We start from the raw sequence: 12,756 nt of genomic DNA, 5'->3' as shown, positions 1-12,756 counted from the left end.
TGATTGTTATTGAATGTTGCCATTCATTTCGGTAGGCTCCGCACCCCCGGATTCCACCGAATATCCGTCTGACGGATATCGTTCCTCCTCTGGGCAACAAGGCAAGCAACCCTTTTGATCATCCCGATAACTCCTATGTTCTTGCTCCTGCACCTATTCATTGCATTAGGATCAAATGCTTCAACTGCTTTTGCCACGATAGTTGGACCCACTTCCTTTGCATGACTTAACCTTGTCACAGTAAATAGCCGAACCTTGCAACCTAGCATACCTGGTAGTTGCTTGAGCTATGATGTGCCTTATCCTTCTATGCATGCTATGCTTAGAGTTGTGTATGGTCTGTCATCTAGGAGATGAACAGAAATGTGGAATGTGTTCGGTGAGCAAAGGTCGTGTGTTGAACTTGATTTGGTAAAGGTACCGGTGAAAGGCTGTGTAGGAGTACATGGCGGGTTGTTTCATTGGAACCGTCCTTAGGAACTGAGTTCCGTGTATGTAATCCAAGATTAGATACTACCACATGCTGGGCCCTGAAATATGACCCCGCTCGGCCTATTAATCGCGTAGTACTCGGTCCAGGAGTTGCAAGTAGTTTCTGGTGTTTATAGTAATGCTGGAGGCCGTGCATGGTGCTGACCTGAGAGGTGGACCGTGATGCGGTAGGCAGTGGCACGGTGTACCAAGTGGCACCCGGATGGTGGGCTTGGGAACCCTGCGCACATCGTTTGAGGCCGTGGCGGAAACCTCGGCCGGACTTCCGTACGGGTTACTCTCAGATAGGCGATAAACCTGGACTAGGTACTAGTGTGGTTAACGGTCGTGGCCGACTCCCTCGCTGGGCTTCCGCTTGAAGGTTGCCGAGGTGCATGACGTGCACATGGCGATAAGTGGCGGGAGCGTGTGTGACGAAGTACACCCCTGCAGGGTTATGATCTATTCGAGTAGCGGATATGGACTACTTGGAGACATATGTTGTTTATAGATAACTTCAATGGCTACTCATAGAATTGTCAAGATAAGCGTGAGTGTCGTGGACGGCATTTCCGTATGGAGACGGAATGATTCCACGATAGTGTATTGTTGTGGTGTTAGTGGACTCGTGTGCGAGAAATCAAGTTGTCAAAACTAATTTCAAAAAGCAAGTTGTCTAGCCACGAGTCAAATGCTGGCTTTCCGCATGAAACTCCACAACACCTTCTTGATACCTTGCATGAGTAGTTAGTCATCCTAAAGTCTTGCTGAGTACCTTCGTACTCATGTTTTCTTAATAAATGTTGCAGAGGTTGCTAATGACCCTAATGGAGGGTTCTTCGTAGACATCGACGACGACGAGTAGCTGGTGTCCCAGCTACGATCTGGCCCTACGTCGGCTCTGTAGTATAGTCAGGCCATGTGCCTTCTAGTTGCTCTGTCTGTACCCAGACAGTTTATAACTCTTCCGCTGGTTTGTATTTGTATGACTGCTATTATGGGTCGAGAGACCCTTAATGTGTAATATTATGCGTGTGGCTCTTCCGAGCCTCTTAAATAAAGCTTGTATGTTTATGGTTATGTTGTGATGCCATCGATGTATCTATACATATCGGTATGCCATGCGTATGTGTGTCTTACTTGATATGTATGGGGTTCGAATACCTAGTCGTGAACTTTAGTAGTACTCCTTACAAGGAAATGCCCCTTTGTGATCCAACGAGCCCTGGTAGTTCGCTACTGCTCCGGACACATTGGTTGACCGGCATGTGTCCTTCTTAGCTGCTGTGTCTGTCCCCTTTGGGGAAATGTCACGCGACGTAATGGAGTCCTTGTAGCTTGCTACGACTCGTCTACGTTCGTTGATGACCGACACCTGCTTTGTTGGGTCATGTATGCCTGTCCTTGTGCGGAACTGCCACTTTGGTTTATGACTAGACATGTCGACCCGGGTTCTTTGACATTGGATTGCTAGCGACACTATCGCATACGTGAGTCAAAAGACGCAAACGGTCCCGGCTAAGGTAAGGCTGCAGCCGTGGAGTTAACCGTGCGTGAGACCACAAAGAGATGCGATGTGTTACATGCTGGATTCCTATGGCTTAGGATCGGGGTCCCGACAATTATACTAGATAAGATCAAGTAAGTACATCAATCCAATACATGGAAGAAGGGGAAACATCATGGGATCATCCTAGATTAACATAGCCCATGATCACAATCAATATCACATCATGAGAGAGAGAATTAACCACATAGCTACTGTAGAAGACCTCAACCCCGAGGAGGAACTACTCCCGCTTCATGGAGGTAGGAAGCAACGTCGATGGAGATGAATCCGGTGGTACTTCCCCATCCCGATAGGGTGCCGACACAGGAATTCTGTCCCCCAAAACTTGTCGGAGATGGTGGCAGAGATTGGAATTGCTTCTGGAGAAAAGGGTTCTGGAATCAGGGTTTTCGCGACGGGGGCTAAATATAGGCCAAAGGAGTGCACCAGGGGTGGTCCCAGACGCTCAAGCGGCCTCTTGGCGCGGCATCCCACTAGGTCGCGCGGGCAGGCCGCCTGGGTGACAGGTGGCCCCCTCCGGCTCTCCTTTGGGCGTTTGGAAGCTTCCGTCACGCTTATTTTTATATATTTTTCTCGGGATTTTTGGGACTCTATAAATTTGGGTAAAAGTCCCTGCAAAAAAAGACATCGGCAGACAGGAACTGGCACTGGGTGCACTGAGTTAGTAGGTTAGTCCAAATATGTGTAAACAGATTTAAAAGTGTAGCAAAACATATAACAATGTCACCCAAAAGATCATGGAACAAGTAGAAATTATAGATACGTTTGGGACGTATCATCCCACAACGGCCAGTTTTGGTGAGGGGCAAGGGAAGATGCCTCCCATGTCAAAAGTGGTCTTCGCCTGCAAAGTAGCTGCCAGCTCTGCAGAGGTGGGCGCAGGGATGGCGCTCGGCCTGCCGGCGGGCGGCTGTGGTCTTGTTGCATGATACGTCTCCAACGTATCTATAATTTTTGATGGTTTCATGCTATTATCTTGTCAAACTTTGGATGTTTTGTATGCCTTTTATATCTTTTTTGGGACTAACTTATTAACTCAGTGCCAAGTGCCAGTTCCTATTTTTTCCGTGTTTTTGACCCTTTTCAGAGCAGGATTTTAAACAGAGTCCAAACGGAACGAAACTTCCAAAAAGATTTTTTCCGAAACAGAAGAAGATCGGGAACCTGAGAATCATGGCAGGGGGCCACCAGGGACCCCACAAGCCCCCTAGCCGCGACCAGGGGGGCCCGCGCTTCCTAGGCTTGTGGGCTCCTTGGGCCAGCTCTGCCCTAGGTCTTCCGCCTATATATCCCCTAAAATCCCAGAAAAAATCAGGAGATCATCGAAAGTACTTTTCCGCCGCCGCAAGCTTCTGTCTCCGCAAGATCCCATCTGGGGCAAGTTCTGGTGCCCTGCCGGAGGGGGATTCAGATACGGAGGGCTTCCTCATCAACACCATGACCTCTCCAATGATGCATGAGTAGTTCACCATAGACCTACGGGTCCATAGCTAGTAGCTAGATGGCTTCTTCTCTCTCTTGGATCTTCAATACAAAGTTCTCCATGATCTTCATGGAGATCTATTCAATGTAATCTTCTTTTGCGGTGTGTTTGTCGTGATCCAATGAATTGTGGATTTATGATCAGATTATCTATGAATGTTATTTGAGTTTATTCTGATCTCTCTTATGCATGATTTCATATACTTGTAATTCTCTTCGAGTTGTGGGTTTTGTTTGGCTAGCTTGATCTATGATTCTTGTAATGGGAGAAGTGCTAGGTTTTGGGTTCATACTGTGCGGTGACCTCACCCAGTGACAGAAGGAGTAGAGAGGCATGCATCGTGTTGTTGCCATCAAGGGTAAAAAGATGGGGTTTTCATCATTGGTTTGAGATTATCCCTCTACATCATGTCATCTTGCTTAAGGCGTTATTCTGTTCGTCGTGAACTCAATACACTAGATGCATGCTGGATAGCGGTCGATGTGTGGAGTAATAGTAGTAGATGCAAAAAGTATCGGTCTACTTGTCTCGGACGTGGTGCCTATATGTATGATCATAGCCTTAGATATCGTCATGACTTTGCGCGGTTCTACCAATTGCTCGACAGTAATTTGTTCACCCACCGTAATATTTGCTATTTTGAGAGAAGCCTCTAGTGAACACTATGGCCCCAGGTCTACTCCACACCATATTTTTAGCCTTACTCTTTTACTTCGTTGCACTTTAAGCCTTCAGATCTCACTTTGCAATCAATCTTGAAGGGATTGACAACCCCTTTATAGCGTTGGGTGGAAGCTCTTTTGTGTTTGCGCAGTTACTTTGGACTTGACGAGATTCTCCTACTGGATTGATACCTTGGTTCTCAAACTGAGGGAAATACTTACTGCTCCTGTGCTGTACCACCCTTTCCTCTTCAAGGGAAAAACCAACGCAAGCCCAGTCTCCGTCAACGTGTCAATCTCTGACACTGTTGTCTGTTGCCGTAGTAGAAGAATTTCTAGCGCCGTTGCCGGGGAGGATCAAGTCAAGAACTCATCCAAGTAAGTGTTGCAAACTCATCTCTTTCATTTACTTTTGTGCCTCGCGTTTTCCTATCCCCCACTTCTGAAAAACAAATATTTACAAAAAAATATTTGCCCTTTTCTTCGTTTTCCGTTTTTTCGTTTTCCTCTTTCGTTCGCCCTTTTCTTGAGTTTGCCTTTCCTTTGCTTGTGTGCTATGTGCCCTCAATATGCTTGCATCTTCGCTTGCTGAAAATCTAGTGATATGGACCCTCATCCACTTGCTAATCTTTTCAAGAGGTCCAACTATGTTGAACCAATTGCTAGTGAGTTGAGTGCACTTGACATTCTCTATGGAGTTTTTCTTGAGATGCGTGAATCTGAAAATCGTGATGAAGAAAATCATGAAGTGATTCACGAGGGCTCCTTGAATTAAAAGCATAATTGCAATGGTTTCACTATGAGCTCTATTAGTGACAATCATGCTAAAAATATGCAAAACCCTAAGCTTGGGGATGCTAGTTTTTCTATGTCCACTACTTATTGCAATGATCATGAATGGGGTGATGATTTTTATTATGATCTTGAAAATTTGTTTAAACCTCATGATGAATATGATATTTGCAATATTATTGAAAGTGGGTTTGGAGAAGTCATGACTTGAGTTGATGATAATCCCACTATTTTTGTAGAGCGTCAACTTTGCATGCATGTGGATCATGAAAAGAATATCCTTTGTGATAGATATATTGTTGATTTTGATTATGATCCCACATGTAATTGCTATGACAGAGGTAAATATTGTGGTAGAAACTTTCATGTTACCAATTCACCTCTCGTTATGTTGAGATTGATATTGTCTCTTTCTTCTTCCTTGCATATGGTAACTATTGGTTGTCTTGACAATATGTTTTCCTATAAAATGCATATGCATAGGAAGTATGTTAGACTTAGATGTGATTTTCACATGCTTTATGATGCTCTCGTTGTGCTTCAATTCTTGTCTTTTGTGTGAGCATCATTGAATTATCAATGCCTAGCTAAGGGCGTTAAAAAATAGCGCTTGTTGGGAGGCAACACAATGAATTTATCTTTTTCTTTCTGTTTTGTTGCGTCCACACTATCATAATTCTGTTGTGATTGTGTCTTTTGTGTATCTTTTTTGTGTTTGATCCAAGCAAACCTTTATGACTAGTCTTGGTGCTGGTTGTTTGATCCTGCTGGAAAAAGACAGAAACTTTTCGTTCACGAGATGATTTTTCATTTTTATTCAGAAAGATATTTTGAGTTGATTCTTTTTGCTTCTGGTTTATAAGACTTTTGCCCAGGCATTAGTAATTTCTCAGAATTTTTGAGGTACCACAAGTATAAGAAGTATACATATTGCTAGAGACTGGTCTGTTTTTGACAGATTCTGTTTTTGTTGAGTTGGTTGCTTGTTTTGATGAAACTATGGATATTATCGGGGGGTACTAGCCATGGAAAAGTGAGAATATAGTAATCTAACACCAATATAAATATAAATCAAGATTGCTACAGTACCTAAAGAGGTGGTAGTTTGTTTTCTTGTGCTAATGATATCATGAGTTTCTGTTTAAGTTTTGTGTTGTGAAGTTTTCATGTTTTGGGTGATGTTCTCATGGACAAAGAGATAAGGAGTGGAAAGAGCTCAAGATTGGGGACGCCCAAGGCATCCCAAGCCGAATTCAAGGACACCAAAAAGCCTAAGCTTGGGGATGCCCCGGGAATGCATCCCCTCTTTCGTCTTCAATCCATTAGTAACATTACTTGGAGCTATATTTTTATTCACCACATGATATGTATTTTGCTTGGAGCGTCTTGTATCGTAGGAGTCTTTTATTTTTGTTGGGTCACAATCATCCTTGCTGCACACCTTTAGAGAGAGACATGCACTCATCGTGATTTTGCTAGAATGCTCATCGTGCTTCACTAATATCTTTTGAGCTAGATAATTTTGCTCTATGTGCTTCACTTAGATCTTTTAGACCACGGCGGTGCGTGACTTGGTAGTTGGCTTATGCTATGAAAGTAGTACTAAAGGTGATAGGTACCCAAAGAGGATACAAAAACCTCCATCTTCATGTGCATTGAGTAGAAAGAGAAGTCTTGATTCCTCTCAATTAGTTTTGAGACGTGGATTTGGTAATATTAAGAGTTATGTTAGTAGGGTGTTGTGAATCTGGAAATACTTGTGTTGAAGTTAGTGATTCCCGTAGCTTGCACGTATTGTGAACCGCTATGTTAGGAAGTCGGAGCATAATTGATCTATTGATTGTCATCCTTTGTGTTGAGGTCGGGACCGCGCGATGGTTAACACCTACCAACCCTTCCCCTAGGAGAATGCATTTAGCACTTTGTTTCGATTACTAATAAAAACTTCTGAAACAAGTACGGGAGTTCTTCATGACTAATGTGAGTCCATGGTATAGATGCACTTTCACCTTCCACCATTGCTAGCCTCTCTAGTGTCGCGCAACTTTCGCCGGTGCACAAACCCACCATATGCCTTCCTCAAAACAGCCACCATACCTACCTACTATGGCATTTTCATAGCCATTCCGAGATATATTGCCATGCAACTCCCACCGTTCGTATCACGACTTGTGCCGTCACTCTCATATTGCCACTGCATGATCGTAAGCTAGATCATTGCACATCCCGGTACACTGTCGGAGGCATTTCCTATAGAGTCATCAACATTCTAAGCTTTGAGCTGTGAGTAAATAAAAGTGTGATGATCATCATTATTAGAGCATTGTCCCATGTGAGGAAATTAAAAAAAAAGAGAGGCCAAAGAGCCCCAAAGAAAAGAAGAGGCCAAAGATCCCAAATAAAGAGAGAGACAGAGAAAAAGAGAGAAGGGACAATGCTACTATCTTTTTCCACACTTGTGCTTCATAATAGCACCATGTTCTTCATAATTGAAAGCCTCTCGTTTCGTCACCAGCATATGCTAGTGGGAATCTTTATTATATAACTTGGCTTGTATATTAAAATTTCCCTAGGTCTTCGTGAGCAAGCAAGTTGGATGCACACCCACTAGTTCTCCTTTTGAGCTTTCACATACTTATAGCTCTAGTGCATCCTTTGTATGGTAATCCCTACTCATTCACATTGATATCTATTAATGGGCATATCCATAGCCTTTTGATACGCCGAGTCAATGTGACCATCTCCTCCTTTTTGTCTCACAACCACCACCACACTCTATTCAACCGATAGTGCTATATCCATGGCTCACGCTCATGTATTGTGTGATAGTTATAAAAAGTTTGAGAAAGTAAGAGTGCAAAAACAATTACTTGGCTAATACCGGGGTTGTGCCTGATTTACATTAGTTTTGTGAGGATGATGGAGCATGGCCAAACTATATGATTTTGTAGGGATAACTTTCTTTGGCCTTGTTATTTTGAAAGTTCATGATTGCCTTGCTAGTTTTCTTGAAGTATTATTGTTTCCATGTCAGTAGCAAACTATTGTTTTGAATCTTACGGATATGAACATTCATGTCACATGAAAGAAGTTACAAAGGACAACTATGCTAGGTAGCATTCCACATCAAAAATTCAGTCTTTATCACTTCCCTACTCGAGGATGAGCAAGAGTTAAGCTTGGGGATGCTTGATACGTCTCCAACGTATCTATAATTTTTGATCGTGTCATGCTATTATCTTGTCAAACTTTGGATGTTTTGTATTTTCTTTTATATCTTTTTTGGGACGAACTTATTAACTCAGTGCCAAGTGCCAATTCCTGTTTTTTCCGTGTTTTTGACCCTTTTCAGAGGAGGATTTTAAACGGAGTCCAAACGGAACGAAACTTCCAAAAAGATTTTTTCTGAAACAGAAGAAGATCGGGGAACCTGAGAATCAGGGAAGGGGGCCACCAGGGACCCCACAAGCCTCCCAGGCTTGTGGGCTCCCTGGGCCACCTCTGCCCTAGGTCTTCCGCCTATATATTTCCTAAAATCCCAGAAAAAAATTAGGAGATCATCGAAAGTACTTTTCCGCCGCCGCAAGCTTCAGTCTCCGCAAGATCCCATCTGGGGCATGTTCTGGTGCCCTGCCGGATGGGAGGATTAAGATACGGAGGGCTTCTTCATCAACACCATGACCTCTCTGATGATGCGTGAGTAGTTCACCATAGACCTACGGGTCCATAGCTAGTAGCTAGATGACTTCTTCTCTCTCTTGGATCTCCAATACAAAGTTGTCCATGATCTTGATGGAGATCTATCCGATGTAATCTTCTTTTGCGGTGTGTTTCCCGAGATCCGATGAATTGTGGATTTATGATCAGATTATCTGTGTCTTATTTGAGTTTCTTCTGATCTCTCTTATGCATGATTTCATATCCTTGTAATTCTCTTCGAGTTGTGGGTTTTGTTTGGCCAGCTTGATCCATGATTCTTGCAATGGGAGAAGTGCTTGGTTTTGGGTTCACACCGTGCGGTGACCTCACCCAGTGACAGAACGGGTAGCGAGGTGATGACCCACAAGTATAGGGGATCAATCGTAGTCCTTTCAATAAGTAAGAGTGTCGAACCCAACGAGGAGCAGAAGGATCTGACAAGTGGTTTTCAGCAAGGTTAAATCCACAGGCACTGAAATTTTCGGTAACAAGTGATTGTGCGGTGAATTGATTCGTAGCAAGCAACAAGTAACAAAAGTAGCAACGGTGCAGCAAAGTGGCCCAATCCCTTTTGTAGCAAGGGACAAGCCTGGACAAAGTCTTATAGGAGGGAAAACGCACCTGAGGACACACGGGAATTTCTGTCATGCTAGTTTCATCATGTTCATATGATTCACGTTCGTTACTTTGATAGTTTGATATGTGGGTGGACCGGCGCTTGGGTACTGCCCTTACTTGGACAAGCATCCCACTTATGATTAGCCCATCTCGCAAGCATCCGCAACTATGAAAGAAGAATTAAGACAAAGTCTAACCATAGCACTAAACTAGTGGATCCAAATCAGCCCCTTACGAAGCAACACATAAACTAGGGTTTAAGCTTCTGTCACTCTAGCAACCCATCATCTACTTAATACTTCCCAATGCCTTCCTCCAGACCCAAATAATGGTGAAGCGTTATGTAGTCGACGTTCACATAACACCACTAGAGGAAAAACAACATACAACACATCAAAATACCGAACGAATACCAAATTGACATGACTACTATTAGCATGACTTATCCCATGTCCTCAGGAACAAAAGTAACTACTCACAAAGCATAATCATACTCATGATCAGAGAGGTAATGAGTAGCATCAAGGATCTGAACATAAACTCTTCCACCAAATAATCCAACTAGCATCAACTACAAAGAGTAATCAACACTACTAGCAACCTTACAAGTACCAATGGGCGTCGCGAGACGGAGATTGGTTACAAGAGATGAACTAGGGTTTGGAGATGAGATGGTGCTGGTGAAGATGTTGATGGTGACGAGTCCCCTCCGATGAGAGGAGTGTTGGTGATGACGATGGCGATGGCGACGATTTCCCCCTCCGGGAGGGAAATTTCCCCAACAGCATCGTCCTGCCGGAGCTCTAGATTGGTTCTGCTCAAGTTCCGCCTCGTGGCGGCGCCGAAACCACGAAAAAGATCCTCCCTAATTTTTTCCTGGATGAAACTCTTCATATAGAAAAAGAGGGGGGGGGGCAGTGAGCTAGTGGGCTGCCCACAAGCCCCCATGGCGCGACCTGGGGGGTTGGCCGCACCGTGCAGTCTTGTGGGCACCCCCTGGTGCCCCTCTGGCACTTCTTCGGCCTAGTATTTTTGATAAATCGGGAAAAAGTTCCTCGTTTATTTTTACGGCGAATAGGTATCTCAACTTTGCTCCACTTTCAGGCCAGAATTCCAGCTGCCGGTATTCTCCCTCTTCATGTAAACCTTGCAAAATAAGAGAGAAAAGGCATAAGAATAGTACCCTGAAGTGAAATAACAGCCAAAGAAGCGATAAATATCAACATGAAAACATGATGCAAAATGGACGTATCAACTCCCCCAAGCTTAGACCTCGTTTGTCCTCAAGCGAAAGCCGAGCTCAATAAATATGTCCACATGTTTAGGGAGAGAGGTGTCGTCAAAACAAGACACGAACATGCATGCATCATGATCAAGATCAGAACAGCAATACCACATATAATCTCTCATGCTAAAGTGATAATTCCTTCACAAAGTAAAGCATGGATCAAGAACCTTACCGAGAAGTAACAACCGATAGCCTTTTGTCATTGAAGCAATTGTAATTTATCACAACATCAGAAAGAGTAAAATAAGAGTTTGTAAAGCAAATCCACATACTCAATCATTCTTTCGTTCTCTACAATTGCTACAACTCACGTGGTACTCATGAGATCAAAGTTTCAGCTGGACACAGAGAAAGATAGGGGCTTACAGTTTTGCCTCCCAACTGCTTACCTCAAGGGTAATATCAACAATAATAATTCATGAATGCCTACCTCCAAGTTGACATATGAATATAGATCTTTCCCAAGCATATGACGTTAGCCAAGATAAAGGCGAAATAGGGAATTGGTGAAGATCACCATGACTCTTTCAAGGGCAAAAAGTAAAGGTACAAAATAGGCCCTTCGCAGAGGGAAGCAGAGGTTGTCATGCGTTTTTGAGGTTTGGACGCGTGTCCTCTTAGTGAGGAGGAACGTCACTTTATATTGCCTCGTGTGATAAAGAACTTTATTATGCAGTCTGTCGCTTTTATGTCTTCCTCATCACAGGTTCGTATAAAGCTTATTTTCCACACACTAATAGATCATACATATTAGAGAGCAATTTTTATTGCTTGCACCAATAACAACTTACTTGTAGGATCTTATTCAATCCCTAGGTAGGTATGGTGGACTCACATGGCAAAACTGGTTTGAAGGTTTATGGATGCACAAGTAGTATCTGTACTTAGTGCGGGAGGTTTTGGCTAATATGAGGTGGAAGCAATCGTCACATGCTAGGGGATCTCTAATCATATAACATTGTTCAGAGCCAAGCAAACACAATTCATTATGTTGTCTTCCTTCTCCAACATCTACTTCTCGGCATGTAATAGTTTGGTGAGTGTTCACAATCATAGATGGTGTGAGAGATGATATATTTGCATGTGAACCTCTCCTTCTTTAATACTTCCTATTAATTACAACAATGACCAACGTCTACGTTTTCCTACCCTCAACAAGTTTCAATCCTCATTCTTTTTATATGCGAAGCCATCACTTCCCATAAGATCATTACATGATCTTTCATGCTTTTGTTATATTCTCACTCTTTTGATCATGGCAAGAGGCAAATTCCTTGAACTAAGACACTCTTTATTATAAGGCTCACGAGCAAGAATACATTGGGGGTGACAGAAAGCAAAACTCAAGACTAAAACACTAAGACTTTTAAACTACTAGAGAAAAATAAAACTGAAAAGGAAAACTAAAATAAAGGTAAAGGCAAAAGATGTGATGGCGATATGATACCGGGGCAACTCCCCCAAGCTTGGCAAAAGGCAAGGGGATTGCCCATACCAATGCTTAGTTGTCTTCCTTTGGCGGTGATGGTGGAGTTGTTGCAACATGAGTTTGATCCTCCGTCTTCCAATGCATAGGTGCTCCATCATGGAAAGATGAACGAGTCTCCGGAATCCTCAAATCAACAGCCAACAGTATTGATTTAAATCTATACTCATACTCACAGTTTTGATTCTGCAGGTCATAGATCGGCCCTGGAGTTGATCAACCCTGTCATAGAGCCTGGAGAGGTGCTTCCCACTGTCATTGGCATCAATCCTGTGCTTGTTGGTGAACTCCGTGATCATCATGTGGTTGGTGTTGAGTCCACGCTCCACCATTCCTTGGCACTTGAAGACTTGTTGCTCCATTGCTTCGAGCGTCGTCTCCATGCTTCCGGTCTTCTTAGGTCCCTCAACATCACGGATGTGCAACATCCCCTCACGCATCTCGATAGATTGAGGGTGTTGCAGCACTTCCTTGAGGTAGGTATTGATGACCTTCTCGAAGATCTTGTACTTCGGAGCTTTTGGGGAAGTCATAGCGATCTAGATCTGCCACAGAAATAGGCTCGGAACGAAAAATAGAGGAAATCTGCGTGATGTAGGGGTCATACCAAACGGAAGTATATCTAATGATTTTTTCCAGACTAGAAGGAGGACCCTGCACGAAACCGGAGTCCGGGAGGCGCACGAG

The sequence above is a fragment of the Hordeum vulgare genome, chromosome 7H, assembly GCF_904849725.1.
Source record: "Hordeum vulgare subsp. vulgare chromosome 7H, MorexV3_pseudomolecules_assembly, whole genome shotgun sequence".
Lineage (NCBI taxonomy): Eukaryota > Viridiplantae > Streptophyta > Magnoliopsida > Poales > Poaceae > Hordeum > Hordeum vulgare.
The sequence above is the reverse complement of the archived record's forward strand: the minus strand, read 5'-3'. Positions refer to the sequence as shown.